This window comes from Oncorhynchus nerka, linkage group LG4 (genome assembly GCF_034236695.1).
Source record: "Oncorhynchus nerka isolate Pitt River linkage group LG4, Oner_Uvic_2.0, whole genome shotgun sequence".
Lineage (NCBI taxonomy): Eukaryota > Metazoa > Chordata > Actinopteri > Salmoniformes > Salmonidae > Oncorhynchus > Oncorhynchus nerka.
The window spans coordinates 15,017,934-15,044,909 of NC_088399.1; positions in this window are offsets into that span (position 1 = coordinate 15,017,934).

Here is a 26,976-nt window from a genome sequence, read left to right on the forward strand (position 1 = left end):
CACGCTGTGTTTAACCTGCTGTGTTTAACCTGAACACGCTGTATTTAACCTGATCAACACACTGTGTTTAACCTTTACAACACGCTGTGTTTAACCTTTACAACATGCTGTGTTTAACCTTTACAACACGCTGTGTTTAATCTGATCAACACGCTGTGTTTAACCTGATCAACACGCTGTGTTTAACCTTTACAACACGCTGTGTTTAACCTGATCAACACACTGTGTTTAACCTTTACAACACGCTGTGTTTAACCTGATCAACACGCTGTGTTTAACCTTTACAACACGCTGTGTTTAATCTGATCAACACGCTGTATTTAACCTGATCAACACGCTGTGTTTAACCTGATCAACACGCTGTGTTTAACCTGATCAACACGCTGTGTTTAATCTTTACAACACGCTGTGTTTAACCTGATCAACACGTTGTGTTTAACCTGATCAACACGCTGTGAATAACCTTTACAACACGCTGTGTTTAACCTTTACAAAACGCTGTGTACAACCTTTACAACACGCTGTGTTTAACCTTTACAACACGCTGTGTTTAACCTGATCAACACGCTGTGTATAACCTTTACAACACACTGTGTTTAACCTGATCAACACGCTGTGTTTAACCTGATCAACATGCTGTGTTTAACCTTTACAACACGCTGTGTTTAACCTGATCAACACGCTGTGTTTAACCTGATCAACATGCTGTGTATAACCTTTACAACACACTGTGTTTAACCTTTACAACACGCTGTGTTTAACCTTTACAACACGCTGTGTTTAACCTGATCAACACGCTGTGTTTAACCTTTACAACACGCTGTGTTTAACCTGATCAACACGCTGTATTTAACCTGATCAACACGCTGTGTTTAACCTTTACAACACGCTGTGTTTAACCTGACAACACGCTGTGTTTAACCTTTACAACACGCTGTGTTTAATCTGATCAACACGCTGTATTTAACCTGATCAACACGCTGTGTTTAACCTTTACAACACGCTGTGTTTAACCTGATCAACACACTGTGTTTAACCTTTACAACACGCTGTGTTTAACCTTTACAACACGCTGTGTTTAACCTTTACAACACGCTGTGTTTAACCTTTACAACACGCTGTGTTTAACCTGATCAACACGCTGTGTTTAACCTGATCAACACGCTGTGTTTAACCTTTACAACACGCTGTGTTTAACCTGATCATCAACACGCTGTGTTTAACCTTTACAACACAACACACTGTGTTTAACCTTTACAACACGCTGTGTTTAACCTGATCAACACGCTGTGTTTAACCTGATCAACACGCTGTGTTTAACCTGATCAACACGCTGTGTTTAACCTGATCAACACGCTGTGTTTAACCTTTACAACACGCTGTGTTTAACCTTTCAACACGCTGTGTTTAACCTTTCAACACGCTGTGTTTAACTGATCAACACGCTGTGTTTAACCTGATCAACACGCTGTGTTTAACCTTTACAACACGCTGTGTTTAACCTTTACAACACGCTGTGTTTAACCTTTACAACACGCTGTGTTTAACCTGTATTTAACAAACACGCTGTGTTTAACCTTTACAACCGCTGTGTTTAACCTGATCAACACGCTGTGTTTAACCTTTACAACACGCTGTGTTTAACCTGATCAACACGCTGTGTTTAACCTTTATCAACACGCTGTGTTTAACCTGATCAACACGCTGTGTTTAACCTGATCAACACGCTGTGTTTAACCTGATCAACACGCTGTGTTTAACCTGATCAACACGCTGTGTTTAACCTTTACAACACGCTGTGTTTAACCTGATCAACACGCTGTGTTTAACCTTTACAACACGCTGTGTTTAACCTTTACAACACGCTGTGTTTAACCTGATCAACACGCTGTGTATAACCTTTACAACACACTGTGTTTAACCTGATCAACACGCTGTTTCAACATGCTGTGTTTAACCTTTACAACACGCTGTGTTTAACCTGATCAACATGCTGTGTTTAATCTGATCAACATGCTGTGTTTAACCTGATCAACACGCTGTGTTTAACCTTTACAACACACTGTGTTTAACCTTTACAACACGCTGTGTTTAACCTTTACAACACGCTGTGTTTAATCTGATCAACACGCTGTGTTTAACCTGATCAACACGCTGTGTTTAACCTTTACAACACGCTGTGTTTAACACACTGTGTTTAACAACAACACGCTGTGTTTAACCTCTGATCAACACGCTGTATTTAACCTGATCAACACGCTGTGTTTAACCTTTACAACACGCTGTGTTTAATCTGATCAACACGCTGTATTTAACCTGATCAACATGCTGTGTTTAACCTGATCAACATGCTGTGTTTAACCTTTACAACACACTGTGTTTAACCTTTACAACACGCTGTGTTTAATCTGATCAATACGCTGTGTTTAACCTGATCAACACGCTGTGTTTAACCTGATTACAACACGCTGTGTTTAACCTTTACAACACGCTGTGTTTAACCTTTTTACAACACGCTGTGTTTAACCTGATCAACACACTGTGTTTAACCTTTACAACACGCTGTGTTTAACCTTTACAACACGCTGTGTTTAACCTTTACAACACGCTGTGTTTAACCTGATCAACACGCTGTGTTTAACCTGATCAACACGCTGTGTTTAACCTGATCAACACGCTGTGTTTAACCTTTACAACACGCTGTGTTTAACCTGATCAACACGCTGTGTTTAACCTTTACAACACGCTGTGTTTAACCTGATCAACACGCTGTGTTTAACCTTTACAACACGCTGTGTTTAACCTGATCAACACGCTGTGTTTAACCTTTACAACATGCTGTGTTTAATCTCATCAACACGCTGCGTTTAACCTTTACAACACGCTGTGTTTAACCTTTACAACACGCTGTGTTTAACCTTTTCAACACGCTGTGTTTAACTGATCAACACGCTGTGTTTAACCTTCAACACGCTGTGTTTAACCTTTACAACACGCTGTGTTTAACCTGATCAACACGCTGTGTTTAACCTGATCAACATGCTGTGTTTAACCTGATCAACACGCTGTGTTTAACCTTTACAACACACTGTGTTTAACCTTTATCAACACGCTGTGTTTAACCTTTACATACACGCTGTGTTTAACCTGATCAACACGCTGTGTTTAACCTGATCAACACACTGTGTTTAACCTGATCAACACGCTGTGTTTAACCTGATCAACATGCTGTGTTTAACCTGTGTTTATAACGCTGTGTTTAACCTGATCAACACGCTGTGTTTAACCTGATCAACACGCTGTGTTTAACCTTTACAACACGCTGTGTTTAACCTGATCAACACGCTGTGTTTAACCTGATCAACACGCTGTGTTTAACCTGATCAACACGCTGTGTTTAACCTTTACAACACACTGTGTTTAACCTGATCAACACACTGTGTTTAACCTGTACAACACGCTGTGTTTAACCTTTATCAACACGCTGTGTTTAACCTTTACAACACGCTGTGTTTAACTGATCAACACGCTGTGTTTAACCTTTACAACACGCTGTGTTTAACCTGATCAACACGCTGTGTTTAACCTTTACAACACGCTGTGTTTAATCTGATCAACACGCTGTGTTTAACCTGATCAACACGCTGTGTTTAACCTGATCAACACGCTGTGTTTAACCTGATCAACACGCTGTGTTTAACCTTTACAACACGCTGTGTTTAACCTGATCAACACGCTGTGTTTAACCTGATCAACATGCTGTGTTTAACCTTTACAACACACTGTGTTTAACCTTTACAACACGCTGTGTTTAATCTGATCAATACGCTGTGTTTAACCTTTACAACACGCTGTGTTTAACCTGATCAACACACTGTGTTTAACCTTTACAACACGCTGTGTTTAACCTTTACAACACGCTGTGTTTAACCTGATCAACACGCTGTGTTTAACTTGATCAACACGCTGTGTTTAACCTGATCAACACGCTGTGTTTAACCTGATCAACACGCTGTGTTTAACCTTTACAACACGCTGTGTTTAACCTTTACAACACGCTGTGTTTAACCTGATCAACACGCTGTGTTTAACCTTTACAACACGCTGTGTTTAACCTGATCAACACGCTGTGTTTAACCTTTACAACATGCTGTGTTTAACCTGATCAACACACTGTGTTTAACCTTTACAACACGCTGTGTTTAACCTGATCAACACGCTGTGTTTAACTTGATCAACACGCTGTGTTTAACCTGATCAACACGCTGTGTATAACCTTTACAACACACTGTGTTTAACCTTTACAACACGCTGTGTTTAACCTTTACAACACGCTGTGTTTAACCTTTACAACACGCTGTGTTTAATCTGATCAATACGCTGTGTTTAACCTGATCAACACGCTGTGTTTAACCTGATCAACACGCTGCATTTAACCTTTACAACACGCTGTGTTTAACCTGATCAACACGCTGTGTTTAACCTTTACAACACGCTGTGTTTAACCTGATCAACACGCTGTGTTTAACCTTTACAACACGCTGTGTTTAACCTGATCAACACGCTGTGTTTAACCTTTACAACACGCTGTGTTTAACCTTTACAACACGCTGTGTTTAACCTTTACAACACGCTGTGTTTAACCTTTACAACATGTGTTTAATCTGTGTTTAACCTGATCAACACGCTGTGTTTAACCTGATCAACACGCTGTGTATAACCTTTACAACACGCTGTGTTTAACCTTTACAACACGCTGTGTTTAACCTGATCAAACGCTGTGTTTAACCTTTACAACACGCTGTGTTTAACCTTTAACACGCTGTGTTTAACCTGACAACATGCTGTGTTTAACCTGACAACACGCTGTGTTTAACCTGATCAACATGCTGTGTTTAAAAACTTTACAACATGCTGTGTTTAACCTGATCAACACGCTGTGTTTAACCTTTACAACACACTGTGTTTAACCTGATCAACACGCTGTGTTTAACCTGATCAACATGCTGTGTTTAACCTTTTTTACAACACACTGTGTTTAACCTTTCAACACGCTGTGTTTAACCTGATCAACACGCTGTGTTTAACCTTTACAACATGCTGTGTTTAATCTCATCAACACGCTGTGTTTAACCTTTACAACACGCTGTGTTTAACCTGATCAACACGCTGTGTTTAACCTTTACAACACGCTGTGTTTAACCTGATCAACACGCTGTGTTTAACCTGATCAACACGCTGTGTTTAACCTTTACAACACGCTGTGTTTAACCTTTACAACACGCTGTGTTTAACCTTTACAACACGCTGTGTTTAATCTGATCAATACGCTGTGTTTAACCTGATCAACACGCAACACGCTGTGTTTAACCTGTGTTTAACCTTTACAACACGCTGTGTTTAACCTTTACAACACGCTGTGTTTAACCTGTGTTTAACCTCAACACGCTGTGTTTAACCTGATCAACACGCTGTGTTTAACCTGATCAACACGCTGTGTTTAACCTTTACAACACGCTGTGTTTAACCTGATCAACACGCTGTGTTTAACCTTTACAACACGCTGTGTTTAACCTGATCAACACGCTGTGTTTAACCTTTACAACACGCTGTGTTTAACCTGATCAACACGCTGTGTTTAACCTGATCAACACGCTGTGTTTAACCTTTACAACACGCTGTGTTTAACCTGACAACACGCTGTGTATAACCTTTACAACACGCTGTGTATAACCTGATCAACATGCTGTGTATAACCTTTACAACACGCTGTGTTTAACCTTTACAACACGCTGTGTTTAACCTGATCAACACGCTGTGTTTAACCTTTACAACACGCTGTGTTTAACCTGATCAACACGCTGTGTATAACCTGATCAACACGCTGTGTTTAACCTGATCAACACGCTGTGTTTAACCTTTCAACATGCTGTGTTTAACCTTTCAACACGCTGTGTTTAACCTGATCAACACGCTGTGTTTAACCTTTACAACACACTGTGTTTAACCTTTACAACACGCTGTGTTTAATCTGATCAATACGCTGTGTTTAACCTTTACAACACACTGTGTTTAACCTTTACAACACGCTGTGTTTAACCTGATCAACACGCTGTGTTTAACCTTTACAACATGCTGTGTTTAATCTCATCAACACGCTGTGTTTAACCTTTACAACACGCTGTGTTTAACCTGATCAACACGCTGTGTTTAACCTTTACAACATGCTGTGTTTAATCTCATCAACACGCTGTGTTTAACCTTTACAACACGCTGTGTTTAACCTGATCAACACGCTGTGTTTAACCTTTACAACACGCTGTGTTTAATCTGATCAACACGCTGTATTTAACCTGATCAACATGCTGTGTTTAACCTGATCAACATGCTGTGTTTAACCTTTACAACACACTGTGTTTAACCTTTACAACACGCTGTGTTTAATCTGATCAATACGCTGTGTTTAACCTTTACAACACGCTGTGTTTAACCTGATCAACACACTGTGTTTAACCTTTACAACACGCTGTGTTTAACCTGATCAACACACTGTGTTTAACTGTGTTTAACCTCAACACACTGTGTTTAACCTTTCAACACGCTGTGTTTAACTTGATCAACACGCTGTGTTTAACCTGATCAACACGCTGTGTATAACCTTTACAACACACTGTGTTTAACCTGATCAACACGCTGTGTTTAACCTTTACAACACGCTGTGTTTAACCTTTACAACACGCTGTGTTTAATCTGATCAATACGCTGTGTTTAACCTTTACAACACGCTGTGTTTAACCTGATCAACACGCTGTGTTTAACCTGATCAACACTGTGTTTAACCTTTGTGTTTAACCTGATCAACACGCTGTGTTTAACCTTTACAACATGCTGTGTTTAACCTGATCAACACACTGTGTTTAACCTTTACAACACGCTGTGTTTAACCTGATCAACACGCTGTGTTTAACCTTTACAACACGCTGTGTTTAACCTGATCAATATGCTGTGTTTAATCTGATCAACCCACTGTGTTTAATCTGATCAACACACTGTGTTTAACCTTTACAACACGCTGTGTTTAACCTTTACAACACGCTGTGTTTAACCTGATCAACATGCTGTGTTTAACTTGATCAACACGCTGTGTTTAACCTTTACAACACGCTGTGTTTAATCTGATCAACACGCTGTGTTTAACCTTTACAACACGCTGCATTTAACCTTTACAACACGCTGTGTTTAATCTGATCAACACGCTGTGTTTAACCTGATCAACACGCTGTGTTTAACCTGATCAATATGCTGTGTTTAACCTTTACAACACACTGTGTTTAACCTGATCAATATGCTGTGTTTAACCTGATCAACACGCTGTGTTTAACCTGATCAACACGCTGTGTTTAATCTTTACATTCCTTTGAAACTGTGAGAGAGAGAGAGAGAGAGAGAGAGAGAGAGAGAGAGAGAGAGACCTATTGTGTGTATTTGGCTAAGGTGTATGTAAACTTCCAACTTCAACTGTACTCCTTAGCCAAATACATTTCAACTCAGTTTTCAACTCAATTTAATCATAGTAAAAATACCTGTCTTAGGTCAGTTAGGATCAACACTTTATTTTAAGAATGTGAAATGTCAGAATAATAGTAGAGAGAATCATTTGTTTCAGCTTTTATCTCTTTCATCACATTCCCAGTGGGTCAGAAGTTTACATACACTCAATTAGTATTTGGTAGCATTGCGTTTAAATTGTTTAACTTGGGTCAAACGTTTCGGGTAGCCTTCCACAAGCTTCCCACAATAAGTTGGGTGAATTTTGGCCCATTCCTCCTGACAGAGCTGGTGTAACTGAGTCAGGTTTGTAGGCCTCCTTTTTCAGTTCTGACTACACATTTTCTATAGGATTGAGGTCAGGGCTTTGTGATGGCCACTCCAATACCTTGACTTTGTTGTCCGTAAGCCATTTTGCCACAACTTTGGAAGTATGCTTGGGGTCATTGTCCATTTGGAAGACCCATTTGCGACCAAGCTTTAACTTCCTGACTGATGTCTTGAGATGCTGCTTCAATATATCCACATAATTGTCCTACCTCATGATGCCATCTATTTTGTGAAGTGCACCAGCAGTCCCTTCTGCAGCAAAGCACCCCCACAACATGATGCTCCCACCCCCGTGCTTCACAGTTGGGATGGTGTTCTTCGGCTTGCAAGTCTCCCCCTTTTTCCTCCAAACAAAACAATGGTCATTATGGCCAAACAGTTCTATTTTTGTTCTATCAGACCAGAGGACATTTCTCCAAAAGTACGATCTTTGTCCCCCATGTGCAGTTGCAAACCGTAGTCTGGCTTTTTTTATGGTGGTTTTGGAGCACTGGTTTCTTCCTTACTGAGCAGCCTTTCAGGTTATGCCGATATAGGACTCGTTTTACTGTGGATATAGATAATTTTGTACCTGTTTCCTCGAGCATCTTCACAAGGTCCTTTGCTGTTGTTCTGGGATTGATTCGCACTTTTCGCACCAAAGTACGTTCATCTCTAGGAGACAGAAAGCGTCTCCTTCCTGAGTGGTATGACGGCTGTGTGGTCCCATGGTGTTTGTACTTGCATACTATTGTTTGTACAGATGAATGTTGTACCTTCAGGCAATTGGAAATTGCTCCCAAGAATGAACCAGACTTGTGGAGGTCTACAATTTTTTTTCTGAGGACTTGGCTGATTTCTGTTGATTTTCCCATGATGTCAAGCAAAGAGGCACTGAGTTTGAATGTATGCTTTGAAATACAGTGCCTTGCGAAAGTATTCGGCCCCCTTGAACTTTGCGACCTTTTGCCACATTTCAGGCTTCAAACATAAAGATATAAAACTGTATTTTTTTTGTGAAGAATCAACAACAAGTGGGACACAATCATGAAGTGGAACGACATTTATTCGATATTTCAAACTTTTTTAACAAATCAAAAACTGAAAAATTGGGCGTGCAAAATTATTCAGCCCCCTTAAGTTAATACCTTGTAGCGCCATCTTTTGCTGCGATTACAGCTGTGAGTCGCTTGGGGTATGTCTCTATCAGTTTTGCACATCGAGAGACTGACATTTTTTCCCATTCCTCCTTGCAAAACAGCTCGAGCTCAGTGAGGTTGGATGGAGAGCATTTGTGAACAGCAGTTTCCAGTTCTTTCCACAGATTCTCGATTGGATTCAGGTCTGGACTTTGACTTGGCCATTCTAACACCTGGATCTGTTTATTTTTTTAACCATTCCATTGTAGATTTTGCTTTATGTTTTGGATCATTGTCTTGTTGGAAGACAAATCTCCGTCCCAGTCTCAGGTCTTTTGCAGACTCCATCAGATTTTCTTCCAGAATGGTCCTGTATTTGGCTCCATCCATCTTCCCATCAATTTGAACCATCTTCCCTGTCCCTGCTGAAGAAAAGCAGGCCCAAACCATGATGCTGCCACCACCATGTTTGACAGTGGGGATAGGGTGTTCAGGGTGATGAGCTGTGTTGCTTTTACACCAAACATAACGTTTTGCATTGTTGCCAAAAAGTTCAATTTTGGTTTCATCTTACCAGAGCATCTTCTTCCACATGTTTGGTGTGTCTCCCAGGTGGCTTGTGGCAAACTTTAAACAACACTTTTTATGGATATCTTTAAGAAATGGCTTTCTTCTTGCCACTCTTCCATAAAGGCCAGATTTGTGCAATATACGACTGATTGTTGTCCTATGGACAGAGTCTCCCACCTCAGCTGTAGATCTCTGCAGTTCATCCAGAGTGATCATGGGCCTCTTGGCTGCATCTCTGATCAGTCCTCTCCTTGTATGAGCTGAAAGTTTAGAGGGACGGCCAGGTCTTGGTAGATTTGCAGTGGTCTGATACTCCTTCCATTTCAATATTATCGCTTGCACAGTGCTCCTTGGGATGTTTAAAGCTTGGGAAATGTTTTTGTATCCAAATCCGGCTTTAAACTTCTTCGCAACAGTATCTCGGACCTGCCTGGTATGTTCCTTGTTCTTCATGATGCTCTCTGCGCTTTTAACGGACCTCTGAGACTATCACAGTGCAGGTGCATTTATACGGAGACTTGATTACACACAGGTGGATTGTATTTATCATCATTAGTCATTTAGGTCAACATTGGATCATTCAGAGATCCTCACTGAACTTCTGGAGAGAGTTTGCTGCACTGAAAGTAAAGGGGCTGAATAATTTTGCACGCCCAATTTTTCAGTTTTTGATTTGTTAAAAAAGTTTGAAATATCCAATAAATGTCGTTCCACTTCATGATTGTGTCCCACTTGTTGTTGATTCTTCACAAAAAAATACAGTTTTATATCTTTATGTTTGAAGCCTGAAATGTGGCAAAAGGTCGCAAAGATCAAGGGGGCCGAATACTTTCGCAAGGCACTGTACATCCACAGGTACACCTCCAATTCACTCAAATGATGTCAATTAGCCTATCAGAAGCTTCGAAAGCCATTACATAATTTTCTGGAATTTTCCAAGCTGTTTAAAGGCACATTCAAATTAGTGTATGTAAACTTCTGACCCACTGGAATTGCGATACAGTGAATTATAGGTGAATTAATCTGTCTGTAAACAATTGTTGGAAAAATTACTTGTCATGCACAAGGTAGATGTCTTAACCGACTTGCCAAAACTATAGATTGTTAACAAGAAATTTGTGGAGTGATTTAAAAACGAGTTTTAATGACTCCAACCTAAGTGTATGTAAACTTCTGACTTCAACTGTATGTAAACTTCCGACTTCAACTGTATACCTATGGCCTTTAAAGCTTGCATACTGTGAAGTTCATGTGTCACCAGTTCAATTGACTTATAATGGGCCAACAAGCTCCTGATAAACTGCTACTATCCTCTGAAGGAACCCTGTGGAAATCAGTTAGCCCTCTCGAACACACACAGACACACGCACACACACACCTCATCCCACACACCAAAATAATTGGCCTCTCCTTTGATTGCAACCTTTCTAATATACATGGTCATCCCCGGAGACGTGAGCTAGATGAATAGCCTATCACTGTGTTTGTTGTAACAGGGTAAAGGTACGGTTGGTTGGAGGGTTGGACCAATCGATAACACGTTAGGCTGAGGAGTTGGCTTTATGTATCATAAAGGTAGGGTGTCTGGTTCGGTACTGACACAGGGATAATGGGATAATGTCATAACTGATATTAGTGTCGATTAATGTCCATTTATGTTCTTGGCTTGGCAGAAATTGCTCCCATTTTCAGATATTAAGAATGTGCCAAACTCATATTTAATTTTAACAAGGACTAGTTAAGTGTCCTTTATATGATTCTTGTGATGGTATTTCTTGATGTTGTATATAGAAATACAATTACTAGAAGTGACCAGTGGCCAGGAAGTACAGCAAGAAGTGTCCCCATTAACCAGGAAGTTGGGCAGAAAGTCCAGATTCAAATTGTACTTTATTTATCAACTCAACTGCCATTACAAGAAATGTGAATGAAAATGATATTTTTTGTAGTTGGCATCTGATTTGATTCCTATAAATGCTTTGTTTCTCCTGTTCTGTGGAAATCTCTCCAGAAATTTACAGAAACAGTTGTCTTATGGTGTATTTCACAGTTAATTTTTAAACATTTATTTGACCTTTATTTAACTGTGCATGAGAAATGCTAGCTAAACATCTAACCCGTATTCCACAAAGCCTGTGAGTAGGAGATCTGATGTAGGATCCCAACCTGTCCATTTGATTGAATTCAATATGATATAAAAGGCGAAACTGACTTTGGTGATGTCATTCACCCAATAGACCAGTAGAGGTCATCTCAACACAGCCCAAACCCTGCTCCTCTGCCTGCAGCCATGGATGCTATACTACTATGCCAGACAAGACTTTACAGAGAAGTGTTTCTCAACTCCGCCATGGCACATGTTTGCTATAGCCCAACACTAATACATCCAATGTCACTAATGAGTGAAGGGAGGGAATGGTAGAAGAGAACGGGAAAGCACAAAACCTCTGTACATACTTAGATAGAACCGTACAGTTAGTGCACTTCTCAAAACAGTGCGTATTGCAGAAAGGTTTGAATATAGAAAGGATTCTAATCTGTTAGCAATACACACAATACTATATCAATAGCAATGGGATTCCATAAACTGTATTGTTAATGGACAAAAAAATCATAAGCAAACAAGATCGAGGCAGAGAAAGAAAGAACTATAGCGGACATTCTGTTAGCATGTACCTGTGCAAGAATCCAAAAGTTACCAGACCAGTACACTACTAGCTGCGTAGGTATCAGACCAGACCAGCACACTACTAGCTGTGTAGGTATCAGACCAGAACAGTACACTACTAGCTGTGTAGGTATCAGACCAGACCAGTACACTACTAGCTGTGTAGGTATCAATCCAGACCAGTACACTACTAGCTGTGTAGGTATCAGACCAGACCAGTACACTACTAGCTGTGTAGGTATCAGACCAGACCAGTACACTACTAGCTGGGTAAGTATCAGACCAGACCAGTACACTACTAGCTGTGTAGGTATCAGACCAGACCAGTACCCTACATGGCTGTGTAGGTATCAGACCAGACCAGTACACTACTAGCTGGGTAGGTATCAGACCAGACCAGTACACTACTAGCTGGGTAGGTATCAGACCAGGCCAGTACACTACTAGCTGTGTAGGTATCAGCCCAGACCAGTACACTACTAGCTGTGTAGGTATCAGACCAGACCAGTACACTACTAGCTGTGTAGGTATCAGACCAGACCAGTACACTACTAGCTGTGTAGGTATCAGACCAGACCAGTACACTACTAGCTCTGTAGGTATCAGACCAGACCAGTACACTACTAGCTTGGTAGGTATCAGACCAGACCAGTACACTACTAGCTGTGTAGGTATCAGACCAGACCAGTACACTACTAGCTGTGTAGGTATCAGACCAGACCAGTACACTACTAGCTGTGTAGGTATCAGACCAGACCAGTACACTACTAGCTGGGTAGGTATCAGACCAGACCAGTACACTACTAGCTGTGTAGGTATCAGACCAGACCAGTACACTACTAGCTGGGTAAGTATCAGACCAGACCAGTACACTACTAGCTGTGTAGGTATCAGACCAGACCAGTACACTACTAGCTGTGTAGGTATCAGACCAGACCAGTACACTACTAGCTGGGTAAGTATCAGACCAGACCAATACACTACTAGCTGTGTAGGTATCAGACCAGACCAGTACCCTACATGGCTGTGTAGGTATCAGACCAGACCAGTACACTACTAGCTGGGTAGGTATCAGACCAGACCAGTACACTACTAGCTGGGTAGGTATCAGACCAGGCCAGTACACTACTAGCTGTGTAGGTATCAGCCCAGACCAGTACACTACTAGCTGTGTAGGTATCAGACCAGACCAGTACACTACTAGCTGTGTAGGTATCAGACCAGACCAGTACACTACTAGCTGTGTAGGTATCAGACCAGACCAGTACACTACTAGCTCTGTAGGTATCAGACCAGACCAGTACACTACTAGCTTGGTAGGTATCAGACCAGACCAGTACACTACTAGCTGTGTAGGTATCAGACCAGACCAGTACACTACTAGCTGTGTAGGTATCAGACCAGACCAGTACACTACTAGCTGTGTAGGTATCAGACCAGACCAGTACACTACTAGCTGGGTAGGTATCAGACCAGACCAGTACACTACTAGCTGTGTAGGTATCAGACCAGACCAGTACACTACTAGCTGTGTAGGTATCAGACCAGACCAGTACACTACTAGCTGTGTAGGTATCAGACCAGACCAGTACACTACTAGCTGTGTAGGTATCAGACCAGACCAGTACACTACTAGCTGTGTAGGTATCAGACCAGACCAGTACACTACTAGCTGTGTAGGTATCAGACCAGACCAGTACACTACTAGCTGGGTAGGTATCAGACCAGACCAGTACACTACTAGCTGTGTAGGTATCAGACCAGACCAGTACACTACTAGCTGTGTAGGTATCAGACCAGACCAGTACACTACTAGCTGGGTAGGTATCAGACCAGACCAGTACCCTACATGGCTGTGTAGGTATCAGACCAGACCAGTACACTACTAGCTGGGTAGGTATCAGACCAGACCAGTACACTACTAGCTGGGTAGGTATCAGACCAGGCCAGTACACTACTAGCTGTGTAGGTATCAGACCAGAACAGTACACTACTAGCTGTGTAGGTATCAGACCAGACCAGTACACTACTAGCTGTGTAGGTATCAATCCAGACCAGTACACTACTAGCTGTGTAGGTATCAGACCAGACCAGTACACTACTAGCTGTGTAGGTATCAGACCAAACCAGTACACTACTAGCTGGGTAAGTATCAGACCAGACCAGTACACTACTAGCTGTGTAGGTATCAGACCAGACCAGTACCTACATGGATGTGTAGGTATCAGACCAGACCAGTACACTACTAGCTGGGGTAGGACCATCAGACCAGACCAGTACACTACTAGCTGTGTAGGTATCAGCCCAGACCAGTACACTACTAGCTGTGTAGGTATCAGACCAGACCAGTACACTACTAGCTGTGTAGGTATCAGACCAGACCAGTACACTACTAGCTGTGTAGGTATCAGACCAGACCAGTACACTACTAGCTGTGTAGGTATCAGACCAGACCAGTACACTACTAGCTGTGTAGGTATCAGACCAGACCAGTACACTACTAGCTGTGTAGGTATCAGACCAGACCAGTACCCTACATGGCTGTGTAGGTATCAGACCAGACCAGTACACTACTAGCTGGGTAGGTATCAGACCTACTAGACCAGACCAGTACACTACTAGCTGGGTAGGTATCAGACCAGGCCAGTACACTACTAGCTGTGTAGGTATCAGACCAGACCAGTACACTACTAGCTGTGTAGGTATCAGACCAGACCAGTACACTACTAGCTGTGTAGGTATCAGACCAGACCAGTACACTACTAGCTGGGTAGGTATCAGACCAGACCAGTACACTACTAGCTGTGTAGGTATCAGACCAGACCAGTACACTACTAGCTGTGTAGGTATCAGACCAGACCAGTACACTACTAGCTGTGTAGGTATCAGACCAGACCAGTACACTACTAGCTGTGTGTAGGTATCAGACCAGACCAGTACACTACTAGCTGTGTAGGTATCAGACCAGACCAGTACACTACTAGCTGGGTAGGTATCAGACCAGACCAGTACACTACACTAGCTGTGTAGGTATCAGACCAGACCAGTACACTACTAGCTGTGTAGGTATCAGACCAGACCAGTACACTACTAGCTGTGTAGGTATCAGACCAGACCAGTACACTACTAGCTGTGTAGGTATCAGACCAGACCAGTACACTACTAGCTGTGTAGGTATCAGACCAGACCAGTACACTACTAGCTGTGTAGGTATCAGACCAGACCAGTACACTACAGCTGGATGTGCTGGGTAGGTATCAGACCAGACCAGTACACTACTAGCTGGGTAGGTATCAGACCAGACCAGTACACTACTAGCTGGGTAGGTATCAGACCAGACCAGTACACTACTAGCTGTGTAGGTATCAGACCAGACCAGTACACTACTAGCTGTGTAGGTATCAGACCAGACCAGTACACTACTAGCTGTGTAGGTATCAGACCAGACCAGTACACTACTAGCTGTGTAGGTATCAGACCAGACCAGTACACTACTAGCTGTGTAGGTATCAGACCAGACCAGTACACTACATACTGTGTAGGTATCAGACCAGACCAGTACACTACTAGCTGGGTAGGTATCAGACCAGACCAGTACACTACTAGCTGTGTAGGTATCAGACCAGACCAGTACACTACTAGCTGTGTAGGTATCAGACCAGACCAGTACACTACTAGCTGGGTAGGTATCAGACCAGACCAGTACACTACTAGCTGTGTAGGTATCAGACCAGACCAGTACACTACTAGCTGGGTAGGTATCAGACCAGACCAGTACACTACTAGCTGGGTAGGTATCAGACCAGACCAGTACACTACTAGCTGTGTAGGTATCAGACCAGACCAGTACACTACTAGCTGTGTAGGTATCAGACCAGACCAGTACACTACTAGCTGTGTAGGTATCAGACCAGACCAGTACACTACTAGCTGTGTAGGTATCAGACCAGACCAGTACACTACTAGCTGGTAGGTATCAGACCAGACCAGTACACTACTAGCTGTGTAGGTATCAGACCAGACCAGTACACTACTAGCTGTGTAGGTATCAGACCAGACCAGTACACTACTAGCTGTGTAGGTATCAGACCAGACCAGTACACTACTAGCTGTGGTAGACCAGTATCAGACCAGACCAGTACACTACTAGCTGTGTAGGTATCAGACCAGACCAGTACACTACTAGCTGTGTAGGTATCAGACCAGACCAGTACACTACTAGCTGTGTAGGTATCAGACCAGACCAGTACACTACTAGCTGGGTAGGTATCAGACCAGACCAGTACACTACTAGCTGTGTAGGTATCAGACCAGACCAGTACACTACTAGCTGCTGGTAGGTATCAGACCAGACCAGTACACTACATGGCTGTGTAGGTATCAGACCAGACCAGTACACCAGTACTAGCTGGGTAGGTATCAGACCAGACCAGTACACTACTAGCTGGGTAGGTATCAGACCAGACCAGTACACTACTAGCTGTGTAGGTATCAGACCAGACCAGTACACTACTAGCTGTGTAGGTATCAGACCAGACCAGTACACTACTAGCTGTGTAGGTATCAGACCAGACCAGTACACTACTAGCTGTGTAGGTATCAGACCAGACCAGTACACTACTAGCTGGTAGGTATCAGACCAGACCAGTACACTACTAGCTGGGTAGGTATCAGACCAGACCAGTACACTACTAGCTGTGTAGGTATCAGACCAGACCAGTACACTACTAGCTGTGTAGGTATCAGACCAGACCAGTACACTACAGACCAGACCAGTAGCTGTGTAGGTATCAGACCAGACCAGTACACTACTAGCTGGGTAGGTATCAGACCAGACCAGTACACTACTAGCTGGGTAGGTATCAGACCAGGCCAGTACACTACTAGCTGTGTAGGTATCAGACCAGACCAGTACACTACTAGCTGTGTAGGTATCAGACCAGACCAGTACACTACTAGCTGTGTAGGTATCAGACCAGACCAGTACACTACTAGCTGTGTAGGTATCAGACCAGACCAGTACACTACTAGCTGGGTAGGTATCAGACCAGACCAGTACACTACTAGCTGGGTAGGTATCAGACCAGGCCAGTACACTACTAGCTGTGTAGGTATCAGCCCAGACCAGTACACTACTAGCTGTGTAGGTATCAGACCAGACCAGTAGCTGGGTACAGACCAGACCAGTACACTACTAGCTGTGTAGGTATCATACCAGACCAGTACACTACTAGCTGTGTAGGTATCAGACCAGACCAGTACACTACTAGCTGGGTAGGTATCAGACCAGACCAGTACACTACTAGCTGTGTAGGTATCAGACCAGACCAGTACACTACTAGCTGTGTAGGTATCAGACCAGACCAGTACATGGAGCTGTGTAGGTATCAGACCAGACCAGTACACTACTAGCTGTGTAGGTATCAGACCAGACCAGTACACTACTAGCTGTGTAGGTATCAGACCAGACCAGTACACTACTAGCTGTGTAGGTATCAGACCAGACCAGTACACTACTAGCTGTGTAGGTATCAGACCAGACCAGTACACTACTAGCTGCTGTGTAGGTATCAGACCAGACCAGTACACTACTAGCTGTGTAGGTATCAGACCAGACCAGTACACTACTAGCTGTGTAGGTATCAGACCAGACCAGTACACTACTAGCTGTGTAGGTATCAGACCAGACCAGTACACTACTAGCTGTGTAGGTATCAGACCAGACCAGTACACTACTAGCTGTGTAGGTATCAGACCAGACCAGTACACTACTAGCTGTGTAGGTATCAGACCAGACCAGTACACTACTAGCTGTGTAGGTATCAGACCAGACCAGTACACTACTAGCTGTGTAGGTATCAGACCAGACCAGTACACTACTAGCTGTGTAGGTATCAGACCAGACCAGTACACTACTAGCTGTGTAGGTATCAGACCAGACCAGTACACTACTAGCTGTGTAGGTACCAGTACACTACTAGCTGAGGTATCAGACCAGACCAGTACACTACTAGCTGTGTAGGTATCAGACCAGACCAGTACACTACTAGCTGTGTAGGTATCAGACCAGACCAGTACATTACTAGCTGACCAGTACACTACTAGCTGGGTAGGTATCAGACCAGACCAGTACACTACTAGCTGTGTAGGTATCAGACCAGACCAGTACACTACTAGCTGGGTAGGTATCAGACCAGACCAGTACACTACTAGCTGTGTAGGTATCAGACCAGACCAGTACACTACTAGCTGTGTAGGTATCAGACCAGACCAGTACACTACTAGCTGTGTAGGTATCAGACCAGACCAGTACACTACTAGCTGTGTAGGTATCAGACCAGACCAGTACACTACTAGCTGTGTAGGTATCAGACCAGACCAGTACACTACTGTGTAGGTATCAGACCAGACCAGTACACTACTAGCTGTGTAGGTATCAGACCAGACCAGTACACTACTAGCTGTGTAGGTATCAGACCAGACCAGTACACTACTAGCTGGGTAGGTATCAGACCAGACCAGTACACTACTAGCTGTGTAGGTATCAGACCAGACCAGTACACTACTAGCTGTGTAGGTATCAGACCAGACCAGTACACTACTAGCTGTGTAGGTATCTGCTGTGTAGGTATCAGACCAGACCAGTACACTACTAGCTGTGTGGGTATCAGACCAGGTATCAGACCAGACCAGTACACTACTAGCTGGGTGGGTATCAGACCAGACCAGTACACTACTAGGTGTGTAGGTCAGACCAGACCAGTACACTACTAGCTGTGTAGGTATCAGACCAGACCAGTACACTACTAGCTGTGTAGGTATCAGACCAGACCAGTACACTACTAGCTGTGTAGGTATCAGACCAGACCAGTACACTACTAGCTGTGTAGGTATCAGACCAGACCAGTACACTACTAGCTGTGTAGGTATCAGACCAGACCAGTACACTACTAGCTGGGTAGGTATCAGACCAGACCAGTACACTACATGGCTGTGTAGGTATCAGACCAGACCAGTACACTACTAGCTGGGTAGGTATCAGACCAGACCAGTACACTACTAGCTGGGTAGGTATCAGACCAGACCAGTACACTACTAGCTGTGTAGGTATCAGACCAGACCAGTACACTACTAGCTGTGTAGGTATCAGACCAGACCAGTACACTACTAGCTGTGTAGGTATCAGACCAGACCAGTACACTACTAGCTGTGTAGGTATCAGACCAGACCAGTACACTACTAGCTGTGTAGGTATCAGACCAAACCAGTACACTACTAGCTGGGTAAGTATCAGACCAGACCAGTACACTACTAGCTGTGTAGGTATCAGACCAGACCAGTACCCTACATGGATGTGTAGGTATCAGACCAGACCAGTACACTACTAGCTGGGTAGGTATCAGACCAGACCAGTACACTACTAGCTGGGTAGGTATCAGCCCAGACCAGTACACTACTAGCTGTGTAGGTATCAGACCAGACCAGTACACTACTAGCTGTGTAGGTATCAGCCCAGACCAGTACACTACTAGCTGTGTAGGTATCAGACCAGACCAGTACACTACTAGCTGTGTAGGTATCAGACCAGACCAGTACACTACTAGCTGTGTAGGTATCAGACCAGACCAGTACACTACTAGCTGTGTAGGTATCAGACCAGACCAGTACCCTACATGGCTGTGTAGGTATCAGACCAGACCAGTACACTACTAGCTGGGTAGGTATCAGACCAGACCAGTACACTACTAGCTGGGTAGGTATCAGACCAGGCCAGTACACTACTAGCTGTGTAGGTATCAGACCAGACCAGTACACTACTAGCTGTGTAGGTATCAGACCAGACCAGTACACTACTAGCTGGGTAAGTATCAGACCAGACCAGTACACTACTAGCTGTGTAGGTATCAGACCAGACCAGTACCCTACATGGCTGTGTAGGTATCAGACCAGACCAGTACACTACTAGCTGGGTAGGTATCAGACCAGGCCAGTACACTACTAGCTGTGTAGGTATCAGCCCAGACCAGTACACTACTAGCTGTGTAGGTATCAGACCAGACCAGTACATTACTAGCTGTGTAGGTATCAGACCAGACCAGTACATTACTAGCTGTGTAGGTATCATACCAGACCAGTACACTACTAGCTGTGTAGGTATCAGACCAGACCAGTACACTACTAGCTGGGTAGGTATCAGACCAGACCAGTACACTACTAGCTGTGTAGGTATCAGACCAGACCAGTACATTACTAGCTGTGTAGGTATCAGACCAGACCAGTACACTACTAGCTGTGTAGGTATCAGACCAGACCAGTACACTACTAGCTGTGTAGGTATCAGACCAGACCAGTACACTACTAGCTGTGTAGGTATCAGACCAGACCAGTACACTACTAGCTGTGTAGGTATCAGACCAGACCAGTACACTACTAGCTGTGTAGGTATCAGACCAGACCAGTACACTACTAGCTGGGTAGGTATCAGACCAGACCAGTACACTACTAGCTGTGTAGGTATCAGACCAGACCAGTACACTACTAGCTGTGTAGGTATCAGACCAGTACACTACTAGCTGGGTAGGTATCAGACCAGACCAGTACCCTACATGGCTGTGTAGGTATCAGACCAGACCAGTACACTACTAGCTGGGTAGGTATCAGACCAGACCAGTACACTACTAGCTGGGTAGGTATCAGACCAGGCCAGTACACTACTAGCTGTGTAGGTATCAGACCAGACCAGTACACTACTAGCTGTGTAGGTATCAGACCAGAACAGTACACTACTAGCTGTGTAGGTATCAGACCAGACCAGTACACTACTAGCTGTGTAGGTATCAATCCAGACCAGTACACTACTAGCTGTGTAGGTATCAGACCAGACCAGTACACTACTAGCTGTGTAGGTATCAGACCAGACCAGTACCCTACATGGCTGTGTAGGTATCAGACCAGACCAGTACACTACTAGCTGGGTAGGTATCAGACCAGACCAGTACACTACTAGCTGGGTAGGTATCAGACCAGGCCAGTACACTACTAGCTGTGTAGGTATCAGACCAGACCAGTACACTACTAGCTGTGTAGGTATCAGACCAGACCAGTACCCTACATGGCTGCATAGGTATAAGCTCACTCCATAATAGGGTGTGTCCCCTAAATCGCCTACAGGAATGGCCAGCTCACATAATTATTAATTAGGCCTAATTGCCATTAACGAGACACTGCTGTCTCCTCCTAGGGGTCAGTCCCACTCGAGGAGGGCTGCTGAGATCACTTGTCCCCACCTCGACATTGTCATCGATGTGACAGGAGGGCCGCGTGTCAAAAAACGATTTATCATTCTCATTTCGTCCCCTGGTCTAGGCTGTACGTGTTTGTGTTTCTGAGTTGGAAGCTGGAACACATCTGTGTGTGTGTGTGTGTGTGTGTGTGTGTGTGTGTGTGTGTGTGTGTGTGTGTGTGTGTGTGTCCTTGGGGTCTCTAATTAAGGAACCCAGGGGTTAGGGGAAACCTCAGGGGCTCAGAGTCCTAATCGCCCATAAATGGCCAGTTAATGGCCTCTGCCGCGGCCCTTCAATCTGCATACACCCTCATTTTTTCATTAGGCATTACACTCAAGGCCCCAGCTCCACCCCCTCCCTCCCGTATTCCATGAGCACAGTCAATTGGTCGAGGATTTTTAATTGCTGTGGCCATGCTCTCTCTCACTCTCTCAATTCAACTCAATGTAATTCAAGGGGCTTTATTGGCATGGGAAACATATGTTAACATTGCCAAAGCAAGTGAGGTAGAAAATATACAAAAGTGAAATAAACAATAAAAATGAATAGTAAACATTACACTCACAGAAGTTTCAAAAGAATAAAGACATTACAAATGTCATATTATGTATATATATCGTGTTGTAATGATGTACAAATGGTTAGTACAAAAGGGAAAATAAATAAACATAAATATGGGTTGTATTTACAATGGTGTTTGTTCTTCACTGGTTGACCTTTTCTTGTGGCAACAGGTCAAAAATCTTGCTGCTGTGATGGCACACTGTGGTATTTCACCCAGTAGATATGGGAGTTTATCAAAATCAGGTTTGTTTTCGAATTCTTTGTACATCTGTGTAATCTGAGGGAAATATGTGTCACTAATATGGTCATACATTAGGCAGGAGGTTAGGAAGTGCAGCTCAGTTCCCACCTCATTTTATGGACAGTGTGCACATAGCCTGTCTTCTCTTAAGAGCCAGGTCTGCTTACAGCGGCCTTTCTCAATAGCAAGGCTATGCTCACTGAGTCTGTACATAGTCAAGGCTTTCCTTAAGTTTAGGTCAGTCACAGTGGTCAGGTATTCTGCCACTCTCTGGTATTCTGTGTACTCTCTGTTTAGGGCCAAATAGCATTCTAGTTGTCTCTGTTTTTTTGTTAATTCTTTCCAATGTGTCAAGTAATTATCTTTTTGTTTTCTCATGATTTGGTTGGGTCTAATTGTGTTTCTGTCCTGGGGTTCTGTGGGGTGTGTTTATGTTTGTGAACAGAGCACCAAGACGAGCTTGCTTAGGGGACTCTTCTCCAGGTTCCTCTCTCTGTACGTTATGGCTTTGTTATGGGAGGTTTGGGAATCGCTTCCTTTTAGGTGGTTGTAGAATTTAACAGCTCTTTTCAGAATTTTGATAATTAGCGGGTATCAGCCTTATTCTGCTCTGCATGCATTGTTTGGTGTTCTACGTTGTACACGGAGGATTTTTTTGCAGAATTCTGCATGCAGAGTCTCAATTTGGTGTTTGTCCCATTTTGTGCATTTTTTTTGTTGGTGAGCGGACCCCAGACCTCACAACCATAAAGGGCAATGGGTTCTATAACTGATTCAAGTATTTTTAGCCAGATGGTATGTTGAATTTTGTTCCTTTTGATGGCATAGAATGCCCTTCTTGACTTGTCTCTCAGATCGTTCACAGCTTTGTGGATGTTACCTGTGGCGCTGATGTTTTGGCCAAGGTATGTCTAGTTTTCTAGGGCAACAGTTTCTAGATGGAATTTGTATTTGCGGTCCTGGCATTATTTTGGTCTTACTAAGATTTACTGTCAGGGCCCAGGTCTGGCAGAATCTGTGCAGTAGGCCCTCCTTGGTTGGTGACAGAAGCACCAGATCATCAACAAACAGTAGACATTTGACTTCAGATTCTATTAGGGTGAGGCCGGGTGCTGCAGACTTTTCTGGTGCCCGCGCCAATTCATTGATATATATGTTGAAGAGGGTGGGGCTTAAGCTGTATCCCTGTCTCACCCCACGGCCCTGTGGGAAGATATTTGTGATTTTTTTTGCCTATTTTAACAGCACACTTGTTGTTTGTGTACATGGATTTTATAATGTCATATGTTTTTCCCCCAACACCCCTTTCCATCAATTTGTATAGCAGACCCTCATATTAAATTGAGTCAAAGGCTTTTTTGAAATCAACAAGGCATGAGAAGACTTTGCCTTTGTTTTGGTTTGTTTGTTTGTCAATTGGGGTGTGCAGGGTGAATACGTGGTCTGTTGTACAGTAATTTGGTAAAAAGACAATTTGACATTTGCTCAGTACATTGTTTTCACTGAGGAAATGTATGAGTCTGCTGTAAATGATAATGAAGAGGATTTTCCCAGGGTTGCTGTTGACGCATATCCCACGTTAGTTATTGGGGTCAAATTTGTCTCCACTTTTGTGAATTGGGGTGATCAGTCATTGGTCCCAAATACTGGGGAAGATGCCAGAGCTAAGGATGATGTTAAAGAGTTTTAGTATAGACAATTGGAATTTTGTGTCTGTATATTTGATCATTTCATTGAGGATACCATCAACACCACAGGCCTTTTTGAGTTGGAGGGTTTTTATTTTGTCCTGTAGCTCATTCAATGTGATTGGAGAATTCCTTCCTTCCTTCCTTCCTTCCTTCCTTCCTTCCTTCCTTCCTTCCTTCCTTCCTTCCTTCCTTCCTTCCTTCCTTCCTTCCTTCCTTCCTTCCTTCCTTCCTTCCATCCTCCTCTCTCTCTCTCTCTCTCTCTCTCTCTCTCTCTCTCTCTCTCTCTCTCTCTCTCTCTCTCTCTCTCTCTCTCTCTCTCTCTCTCATCCTCTCTCTCCCCTCTCTCTCCTTCTCTCTCTCTCCCTCTCTCTCTCTCTCTCTCTCTCTTTCTATCTTTCCTTCTCTCTTTCTTTCTCTCTCTCTCTCGATTTCCTTCTCTCTCTCCTCTCTTTCTCTCTCCTCTCTCACCCTCATTCTCTCTCTCTCTCTCTCATTCTCTCTATCTCATTCTCTCTCTTTCCTTCCTTCCATCTCTCTCTCTCTTTCCTTCCTTCTCTCTATCTCTCACTCTGTCCTTCTCTCTCCTCACTCTCCTTCTTTCTTTCCTTCCTTCCTTCCTTCCTTCCTTCCTTCCTTCCTTCCTTCCTTCCTTCCTTCCTTCCTTCCTTCCTTCCTTCCTTTCTTCCCTCTCTCTCTCTCTCTCTCTCTCTCTCTTGCTCTCTCGCTATCTCGTTGTCTCGCTCTCTCTCTCTCTCTCTGTCCTTCTCTCTCCTTCATTCTCTCTCTCTCATTCTCTCTCTCACTCCTCTCTCTTTCCTTCCTTCCTTCTCTCTATCTCTCTCTTCTCTCTCTCTTTCTCTCTCCTCTCTCTCTCTCGCTCTCTCTTTCCTTCTCTCTCTCTCTCTCTATCTTTCCTTCTCTCTCCCTCTTTCCTTCTCTCTCTCCATCCTCTCTCTCTCTCTCTCTCTCTCATTCAATTTCAATTCAATTTGCTTTATTGGCATGATGTAACAATGTACATATTGCCAAAGCTTTTTTTGGATATTTGCTATATAAAAATGAGAATCAAAATTGTCAACGTGACAACAGTAACAACAATAACCAAGTGTCAAAATAACCATACATTCAACAATAACAATAAGCATACAGTAGAGTACATTGGTTGATTGGTCTGTCAGACACTGTCCCTCAACTTATGGCAGGCAGCAATGTAGTGCGCTGCCAACCCACAGCTCTCTGCGTCCTCCCCCAACAGGACGGGTAGCCTATCCTCATCAGCGAGGTCTTTGAAACCTTGAATAAGGGTTTCAAATTTGGGAAAATGACACTCTCTAATTGTTTTATATTTTTGACATTTTGTCAGGAAATGCAGCTCTGTCTCAGGTTCTGCTGTTGTGCAGTGGTTGCACAGGCTTTCCTCTACAGGGAGCCAGGTTTTCCTGTGTCTACCCTTCTAAATGGTAAGGCTGTGCTCACTGAGCCTGTACTTTGTCAAGGTTTTTCTAAGGTTTTGATCAGTAACCCTGGTCAAATAGTTTGCCATGGTGTACTGTCGATTTAGGACCAGATAGCACTGCATTTTGCTTTGTATTTGTGCTTGTGTTTCCCAATAAGCAATATAGTTTTGTTTTGACTGTGTTGTAATTTGGTTTATCCTGATTGATTGGATGTTCTGGTCCTGAGGCTTCAGTGTGTTAGTAGAACAGGTTTGTGAACTCAGCCCCAGCACCAGCTGGATGAGGGGACTCTTTTCATTGCTCAGCTCTTGGCATTGCAGGGCTTGTGTCACACCCTGACCATAGTTTGCTTTGTATGTTTCTATGTTTTGGTTGGTCAGGGTGTGATCTGAGTGGGCATTCTATGTTGGATGTCTTGTTTGTCTATTTCTGTGTCTGGCCTGATATGGTTCTCAATCAGAGGCAGGTGTTAGTCATTGTCTCTGATTGGGAATCATATTTAGGTAGCCTGGGTTTCACTGTGTGTTTGTGGGTGATTGTTCCTGTCTCTGTGTTTTGCACCAGATAGGGCTGTTTTTGGTTTTCCACGTTTATTGTTTTTGTTAGTTTATTCATGTCTAGTGTCTTTATTAAAGAACATGAATAACCACCACGCTGCGTTTTGGTCCGCCTCACCTACTTCACCTAAAGACAACCGTTACAGCTTGGTAATGATATGAGAGGGGGTCACTGTATATTAGATTTTTCCAGAACTTAATTGTTATTTTTTTAGTTTTTATTATTAGTGGATATTTGCCTAATTCTGCCCTGCATGCATTGTTTGTAGTTTTCCTCTGGACATGTAGGGGAATCTTACAGAACTCTGCATTCAGGGTTTCAATGGAGTGTTTGTCCCATTTGATGAAATCTTGTTTTACAAGTGGACCCCACACCTCGCTGCCATAAAGTGCAATTTGTTCAATGACATATTCAATTTGTTTATGAATGAGTTTGAATGAGCTTTTTAATGGTATAGAATGCCCTGCGTGCTTTCTCTCTCAGTTCATTCACTGCATCATTAAGGTGTCCAGTTGAGCTTATTTTTAAACCTAGGTAACTGTAGTTTGTGCAGTACTCTATATATTTTGTACCAATTGAGAACTTTAATCTAATTCCCTGAGATCTGGCTCTTCTCTGGAAAATCATTATTTTAGTATTTTTGGGGTTTACTGCCAGGGCCCAGGTCTGGCAGTACTGCTCTAGCAGGTCCAGGCTCTGTTGTGGGCCATGTGCTGTGGGTGACAGTGGGAATAGGTAATCTGCGAAGAGTAGGCATTTCACTTCTGTATTGTGGAGACTAACACCAGGGGCTGAGGATTTTTCTAGAATAGTGGCCAATTTGTTGATGTAAATATTGAAGAGTGCAGGGCTCAGATTGCAACCCTGGCAAAGGCCCCGCCCCTGGTTAAAGAATTCTGTTATTTTCTTGCCAATTTTAATGCTGCACGTATTGCCAGTATACATTG